At 34.4% G+C, this 9,051-nt stretch overlaps 1 pseudogene; it reads left to right on the top strand.

The window, feature by feature from the left end:
• Window positions 1-713: 713 nt before the first annotated feature.
• Window positions 714-2,076, top strand: LOC127161199 (T-cell ecto-ADP-ribosyltransferase 2-like; annotated as a pseudogene).
• Window positions 2,077-9,051: the final 6,975 nt, after the last annotated feature.

Below are 9,051 nucleotides of genomic sequence, written 5' to 3' on the forward strand. Positions count from 1 at the left end.
AACCATTTAATTTGCATTTTCAGAGATTTTAATCTACTTCTGTTAAACTTTTGTGTCTGGAGGAACATCATTCATTGTCTGAGGCACAGGTGTTTCTGCTATCTTGTTAATTCTGCAAGAGTAAACTGAATGGTGATATCAAATGCCGGTTAGAGTATATGAATACATTTAATGAAATTGATTACAGAATTTTTTGCTCTCTAAAAATGTAATACTAGACAAAACATTAGTTAGCTGTTAAGCACACACACTGTTATGTTTGCTATTTTAACTCATTTTAACTGTATTTGGTCAGTGGCATAAGTTGAATCCCACATTATGTATAACAGATGATACATCTGGCCTCAGGTATCTCCAAGGTTTGAGGTGTGAAATGTTTGATTTCAAAAGAATCCAAGATCATGTCTGTATTCAAATGGGTTCAAGAACTACAAGTATTATATTTGGGCACATCATATTTGTGAACTTGATCCAAAACAATGGTGCATCTAGATTTTTTTTTTTTTTTTTTTTTTTTTTTCATTTACATATTTCTTTTTGTTTTCTACAGTTTTTAACCAGCTGACATATTGAGATCAATGTAAAATTGTAATGCCTCATGTAGTGATGGGTCATTTGCTCATTTCTTATCACACATGACGTGTCAGAACACACACCTTTTATCCAATATAAAAAGCCAACTTCTCCTCTCTTAGTTTAAAGACTGCTGTTGTCATCTAGCTGCTGAGCTACTACATCTTCAGATCCTCTCTTTTTATTGAACGCATTCAACTAGAAATACAAAACAGATTCTGACAAGTGACAACAATATTCTCAGGTAAGTCATGGGGTTGAATTAAAAGGTTAATATAACACTTTCATTAGTGAACGTCACAGGTTTAATTTTGAAATCATTTTGTCATCTTTCTTAAAATACCACAAATTTAAAACTATATTACATGTAAGATATTCAATTCAATTCAATTCAAATTTATTTGTATAGCGCTTTTCACAATACATATCGTTGCAAAGCAACTTTACACCAAATTGACATTTTTACAATATATGCAGTAGTAGCTTAATGTACATATGGCAGAGATGTGTGGTAAAAGATCAATATTTGTGGTCAACACAGTTTTGTTATGCAACATATTGCTGTTGAAGTGATAGATTTATTATTTGTGAAACGCTGTTGTGTTTCTGGTTGTCTTCCTCCTGCGCTTCACTAGATCTACTAGATCATCTGAGGGATTTGACTAAATCAAGATGCTGCTGATCATTCAAGCTCTTCTTCTCATTTCAGCTGCTCTAGGACAGGTAAGATTGTGGTTCTAGTATGAATATTACAGACATAAATACTGATGATTGATCATTATGATTCCTGTCGCTGCAGAATCACGGAGCTGCTGATGAAGGACAGACATATGGCACTGGAATCAGTTGATGACCAATATAACGGCTGTAGAGAGAAAATGGCAAAGGTTGTAGAGACAAAATATCTAAAAAACGAACTCACCGTTAAATATGGTGACATGTTGAAAAGAAGAGATGAAAAGATAACATCTATAATACAAGAAGAACCAATGAATTTGCCAAAGAATCATGTAGATGCCATTTATGTGTACACTCATGGTGTACCTGAATTTAAAAATGCTGTTTATAATGATAAAGCAAAATACAAAGATATTAAATTCGAATGGTATTCACTTCACTTTCTGTTAACAGATGCGATACAGATTCTGAAGAAACAACAAAATACATGCTATGATACTTTTCGTGGTACAAAAGATGTATACAAATATCATAATGACATTGAGGTTCGCTTTGGCTCCTTTACTTCATCCTCTCTTGATCGTGACAAAACAAAATTTTTTTGGAAATAAATCTTGTTTTGAAATCCACACTTGTGAAGGTGCTGAAATCATAAAGTATTCTAAGCTCCCTCATGAGCAAGAGGTGCTGATTCCTCCATATGAGACGTTTAAAGTCACTGCTGTCAAGGAAATAGCAAATCATCCTAATCTCTGGTGTGACACTGTGTTCACTTTGGTAAGCACTGGGAAAAAAAAGTTATCTGAACTGTGCAGTAGTACGTGAGGATACAGCCAAACTTTAAATCTTGATTCATTTTAAATTATCATCAATATTTTAAAACATTTTAAAGAAATAAAATTTTGCCTTCGTATTGTGATGAAGTTTATCAGTTTTCAAATGTAACTCTGTACAATAACTCAGGACATGTCAAAATACAGCTACAACCCTGATTTTGTATATTTGTTCTTTTCTAGCAGTTTTGTTGTCTTCTCACTCAAAAATGAGTATGCACTCAAAAAAAAAAAAAAAAAAATACTGCTGTTTGTTCAGTTACTTAAATAAAACATTTGACGCAACACAATTCAATGTAATTTCATTATGTTCAACCTATAAGACATTTCTCCTAAAGGATTTTGTATAATCCACAGTTAGCGATGCACTCTTCACATTGTCTATGATAAGCAGGCACCAACCTTCTGGATAAATTATTTGTTGATATGAACATCACAGCTGTTGTCATATGTTGGCCAGTCTCTGAATTTCACGATATCTGTGTAAAAGGCAAATTCTTCCTGTCCTCTGTAAGCATTTCACAAATGAGTTAACATTTTTAGCACATAGATGTGTCAGTGAGACAAAGTGAAAATGTGCATGTGAACATCACTGCATCCTTAAGTTCATTCTTATTTAGGGTGACACTAAATGGGTCGTACATCAATAGATGGAAAGTATCAATGATACATCATGGAGCGCAAACTGATCTTAAGTGTATAAAATAAATACAGAGCACACCGAAAGCACACTGAAGATCTGATGACGATCAGTTCACAGTAAACATGAGAAAATGTTTAGGCTATGTGAATCAGTTTAAAATGGCAATGTTGTATGACCCCTATAAAAAATAGTAACACTTTCTATGAAGCTCCTATTTATAATACATTATAATGGTATTTCTAAGGCATTGTAATGAATGCATAATGCATTATAAAAAACCTTATAATATGTTATATCATCTCAAGAATAATCATAACAACAATTATAATTCATTATAATACTTGAGTATTTGAGGTTATAACTTTTTGATTATTTATGATTATTTATAACACACAATGGACAGCATATAAAATCTACTGATTACATTATATTATGTTTTATTTTGATGGTCCCCCTACACTGTAAAAACAAATAAGTTGATTCAACTTAAAATAATTTGTAACCTGGCTGCCTTAAAATGTTGTGTTAAATAAGCTAAAAAACTTATGTTGTTTAAACATATGTTGGAGTTCCTTAAACCTAGAATTAATAGTTGGGATAACAAAGTTGAAGCTGAGTCAACTTTTAGGTTTTTAGTTAGCCCAGCAAGATGAGAAAGTTGCGCTAACCTAAATGCAAGTTGAAACAACATAAAATTTGTGAGACCAACATGACAAGGAAGTTGTGCTAACCTAAATCCAAGTTGAAACAACATAAACTTAGTGAGACCAACAAACGTTTAGTTGTTTAAACTAATGAATGTTGAATCAACTTATATTTTTAAGGCAGCCAGGTTACTTTTTCAAGAATAGTTCATCTTACTTGTAATGTTAAGTTCATTCAACTGGTTGAACTATGCAATTTGCCCACACAACTCAAGTTTAAATTCATAATTATAAGTTGTGCAAACTGAATAAAAATCGGCTCAACTAAGCAACTTTAAAAAATATAAATAAACATTGACATTTCATTTCTGTGTAACAACTGCAGTACATATTTACATTCCTTTCACTAATTCACATTTAATCAAAAGAACAGATGAGGGATTCTAAATTTCTTGCAGAGTAGCATGTTGCGTAGCCCGTAAACACACTAAGAACAGCTGCTCCCACCAATGTTCATGAAAAGTTTTTGGAGAACATCGGAAGTGTGCTTTATGTGTTTTGGGTAATCAGTGTTAACGATGTAAAGAAGACCTATCCAAAGCACAAATGCTTTCAGGATATCAGTGAGGTCAGGACGCTCTTCCAAAATGACGGCAATGGCTTTTGGAAGCATTTCCCATTGCTCCTCCTCAGTCACAATCAAGATGTCCATTTCTGTGCCCTCCACTAATTCTTCAATTTCATGAGATGCCTGAAAAAACAACAACAAAAAAAGAATTAATTCTTTACATGCAAATATAACAATTGAATCAATATAGAATACTACTGTACATTACTTTAACTATAGTAATACATTCTGTTAAAAATATTTAAAAATAATAATAACAACAACAACCTCAACAAACAGCAATTAAGAGGCAAAGTAAAAAAAAAAGGTGTAAGTTACATGAGTATGGCTGGGAGTACCAGACCACCTGCAACAAGTACTTTAATTTCCAGAATTTAAGGGTGTTTCAGCACTAGCATTTTTGGTGTGCACCAGGTTCGGTTGATGTTAGAGTTTGGTTCATTTGGATGGTGTGAACTCTTAGTTCTATCATTGTTTATCTGAAATTGTAGCCATTAGGGGTTTATGAAACTAGTTGCCAAAATTCTACTGCTGCTAGTCGATGCTGAAAATACCAGTTGTTCAGTTTTTTTATCGGCACATTCTGACATATTTTGCTTTCACAGTTTTTAAGACTATATTCAAAGCACTGTCACTTTAATGTTACATTTTACATGTAACATTAAAATTAAATATTTTTAGTAAATAAAAATTTACTTATATTATCAGTCTTTGCCACACGTTCACGAGAGTATCATGACACGTATGTGGTGCTGATGTAGAACATGCATGCGCTGCGCCTTGTTTACGAGCAGAGGAATGCACACACCTGTCGTGGTACTCTCGTGAATATGCATCGAGGACTGAAAAAAACTAAATTACATTTTTTAAATCTAATATAAAATGACATTAAAAATTACAATAGCAACTAGGGGTGTAACGGTATGTGTATTAGAACTACGGGTTCTAGAGAACGATTCACGGGGGAAATTCTAAATGGAAGTGGTCATCCATATACCCTACTCCATCAAAGGGCAGAGCCCTTGGAGTTTAGACTTTGGAGTGGGCAGGGCAACTGAGTGCCATTATGTAGATGTTTGGAATGCACTTGGCAAAGGGAGCGACGTGTCTGTCAACAGATGTCGCTGTTTTAATGGCATAGAAAATGTCTTTTTATTGTTGTTAGCATTACTGTTGCAAATAAACATTTTATGTTTTAAATATATAATATATAATAATAAATGGAGCAATTCCAATAGGCCATAAAAACTAATATAAAACTTATATACTGTATAAATATAAACTGTATGTTTATTTGCAACAGTAATGCTAACAACAATAAAAAGCCATTAAAACAGTGACATCTGCTGACGGACACCATGCTGCATTGTCACGGAAACATGCCAGCTGAAGGTCATGAGGAAATGACGTTGCTCGCTTTGCCAAGTGCATTGCAAATATCTACATAATGGCATGCATGTGCCCTGATCGCTCCAAAGTCTAAACTCCAACACTCTCAAAAAAAGGTAGAGTTTTGTTGCTGGGGCTGGAACTATCCCTTTAACACTTTTTGGCTTTTTTAGTATTGTGAATGTACCGTGTATCATGACATACAGTAAGTACCGTGTACCATATCGAAAACTTACGTGTTACAGCCGCTGATACGCTAATAAGAATTCTTCTTCTATTACCGGGAACACATCACTGCAGATTGATGGTGCTCATTTTGGCAACAGTCATGTCCTGGATGAATACCTCAAGAACCTGTGTGCTTAAATAAAAACAAAGGAAAGCATTAAACTATGCCTTTTCATATTAATTCACTAACTCCAGTAAATATTTGCACAAAATAAATACATTTACTTACAACTTTGTCCAAGCTGTCCAATGTGATAGTCATCCATTGTCTCCATAGCACTGATGGATACAACTGCAAAAGGACTTGCTGAGGTCCAACCACAAGATCGTTGAATTATATGCTTATCTTGTCCTGATGTCATTCCAGAATATCACAAACATGAAAAATACAGAAACATGTTAAAACAACACTAAAAATTAAAATAAATAAATCTTGACAGAGAAAGCCAAATGTCATTGCAAGTTTATGTTTCAATTACCAAAACCCCATTTTACAATACAGAAAAGGCTTTTAAACTGCGTAACACAGGAAATTAGAACAACCAAAAAAAAGCTAATTTTACACATTTGTGACAATCCTTATCGCAGGGCTGTTCATACAAGATATACGCCTTTATTGTTATTCAAAACCCTATAGTTTTATAATGTATGCGTCCGATGAGGCACTTCAATAACTGAGAGAAGAGTTTGTACCGGTTCAAATGAACTCTGAGGGAGCTGCTCATTCGTTTATAACATGCATAAAAATGACAGTTCAGGTAGTAATCTTGTTTTTAATTTTAATCGTTCATACGTTCTTTTTTTTTTTTTCAAATTCTCTGTTCTAAATCCATTTGTTCGTCCCTCTCCATCTCGCGCTCTGCATGAACGGTCTCTCTCTAATAATACATACCAAACTGTATATTTATCATTCTCCACAAAAATCCAGCTCAGTACTGCATGGGAGTATACTTGGTATAACATTTATACCAAGTATTTGGGGGGTCGGGTGGTTCGAACGACCCACCCCATCCAGCCAAAGGTCCAGAATTTATGTACGTTTTTTTTTTTTTTTTTTTTTTTTTTTTTTTTAATAAACAGGTGTTCTTTTAAATAAAGCACTTTTAAAGCCATTCAAATATATTAAATACCTTAATTAATATAAAAGAAGTCTTAATTATAATTTCAAGAGGTCTTAAATTTGGGGATGGAAAGACAAAAATCGCGTGATGGATTAAATGTGTTAGTCGTTTGAAGCGCGCGTTATCAGATCACAGATCACAGTTCAAACAGCAGCAGAGCGCAAGTTTATAGAGCAGAAGCGTTTACTCGCGATCAATAAACAGCGCTGTGAGATGTGTGAATCGCTTGAATTCGGTGAAGAACACAATGACATGGCGATTTAAACAGATGAAACAGCGCTGACAAACAGGAGAAACACTGTGCGCAACGATAGTCAGAATCATTTAATATGGATTATTTTTACTGTAACACTGACTGCACTATGGTATTGCGGCAGAATTGTGGGACATATCGAACTGTTACATTATTATGTAGACATGTATTAAATCTATTAAAGGAGTAATGGAATATAATTACAGTATTTTGTGATTAATAGCGTTTGTGCATTTATAATAAGACCACTGTTCTTCATACAAATAACTAGAAGCCATGTAGTTCATGCATATACCATGGTATTGAGGTGAATAATTATTTTTAATAATTTTATCATATAAAAATAAGGTTGTTACAATTTTTACAGATGTTACTGTTTTTGATAATGAACATTATCTAAGCTGTAAATCAGGATATCAGTTTAATATATTACTAGACATCTCCCTTATTCCATATTAATTCTATTTCTGCAGGTCTTTAAAAGAGTAACAAAAAGCCTTAAATTTGATTTTTAAAAACCCTGCATAAACTTCCTTCCTTGATATTTGTATTTTGAAAAGGAGGAAAGACTGCATAGGGCTCAGAGCTTGAAAGGGGCCCAGAATGGAGGCTCAGAAAACTCAGTGGAAGGGTGTAGCATGGGTCAAGGAAGAACACAGTATATTCTCACCAGGGGCAGTTCTAGAACCGATTTTTCAGACTGTCATCAACTTTTTTGTTTGTTCAATTTGTACAATGAACATGGTGTGGATCTCGTATACTTTTGAGTTCTTAAAGTACACCAAATTAATGAATTTCACTTTAAAATTTATAAAATTTTCTCCTGGGGGGGCATGCCCCCAGACCCCCCTAGAGGGACACAAGTCCACCCACCAGGGGCGTAGATTTAGGGTGGACGGAGGGGATGTGTCCCCACCAATATCCTCCGACCACTGAAATGTCCCCACCAATAATTTAATCCACTTAAAAAAAAAAAATTGTGCTGTCAACATTAACCTAGACACGCAGAAAGGGATAAATCACGTTCTCTCCTTGAGTCCTCCCGCCCCCAAAACACATATGAACATTTTGATTGGCTGTGCCTTTCCCTGCTATCATGTGAGAGGCTATGGCTGCGTTCAGATACAAGCAGCGCCAAATGCAGTGGGTTTTTTTTTTTCCCGTGCAAGAAGGTGTGTTGGGTGACATACATGTGAGGATGACGGCAGCAAAAAAAAAGAAGCTGGACATAAGGAGCTTTTTTTCAAAGAAAAGTGTAAGTCACTTCAAGTTCGCTAGTGAATCCATCAAAGTCCATCAAAGTAACGACAACAGTTAACGTTAATGCTAGTGGTTTTTTTTTTTTTTTTTTCACGCACATTCATTATAGCAGGGCAGGCTATAGTCTGTGAATACGGACTTAAAACTAACAGCAGATTAAACAGCTAAATGTAAAAGTATAAATATGATCCCTGTCAGTTCTCCTAATCTAATAACGACTATTTGTCATAAATCAGTTTTGTGAAAGAAATTGATATGCTACATACTAATATTGCCATGGCTAGAATTTTGTTGACAGTTCACCAATAGACAATCCACTTCGCACAAACAGTTTTTAAAATGCATTCACTGACTTGGGAAACATTAATGATTTGATTCGAGATTTGCACACTAAGACTCAGAAAAAGTGAAATAAAATGATTGCTGTTTAAATGGCATGTGTTTATTCTGTTTTGTCAGGTGACAGAACCTAAACAACTGTGCTGTATATCAGACAGCGATGGAGAGAAGGGGTCACAGGTGATGTTGAACGATGACTTGATATTATTATACCTAGTTGTCCTGAGATTTAACATTGTTACCAATAATAGGCTGAGGCATTCTCTGTCAGTGCTCATAAGGAATCCCTCAATGTTTTTTTATTAGGGGACAGAAGCAGATCAGCCATGTTGTAGTTCAGGTGAAGAGGCAAGGTCACAGGAGGTGAATCTGAATGTTGATTATATATAACATATAATATGTGTGTGTATATTATACATGTTGATTATACTAATATTTAGCATTATGAGGAGTGATAGGCTG

This window comes from Labeo rohita, unplaced genomic scaffold (assembly GCF_022985175.1).
Source record: "Labeo rohita strain BAU-BD-2019 unplaced genomic scaffold, IGBB_LRoh.1.0 scaffold_577, whole genome shotgun sequence".
NCBI lineage: Eukaryota > Metazoa > Chordata > Actinopteri > Cypriniformes > Cyprinidae > Labeo > Labeo rohita.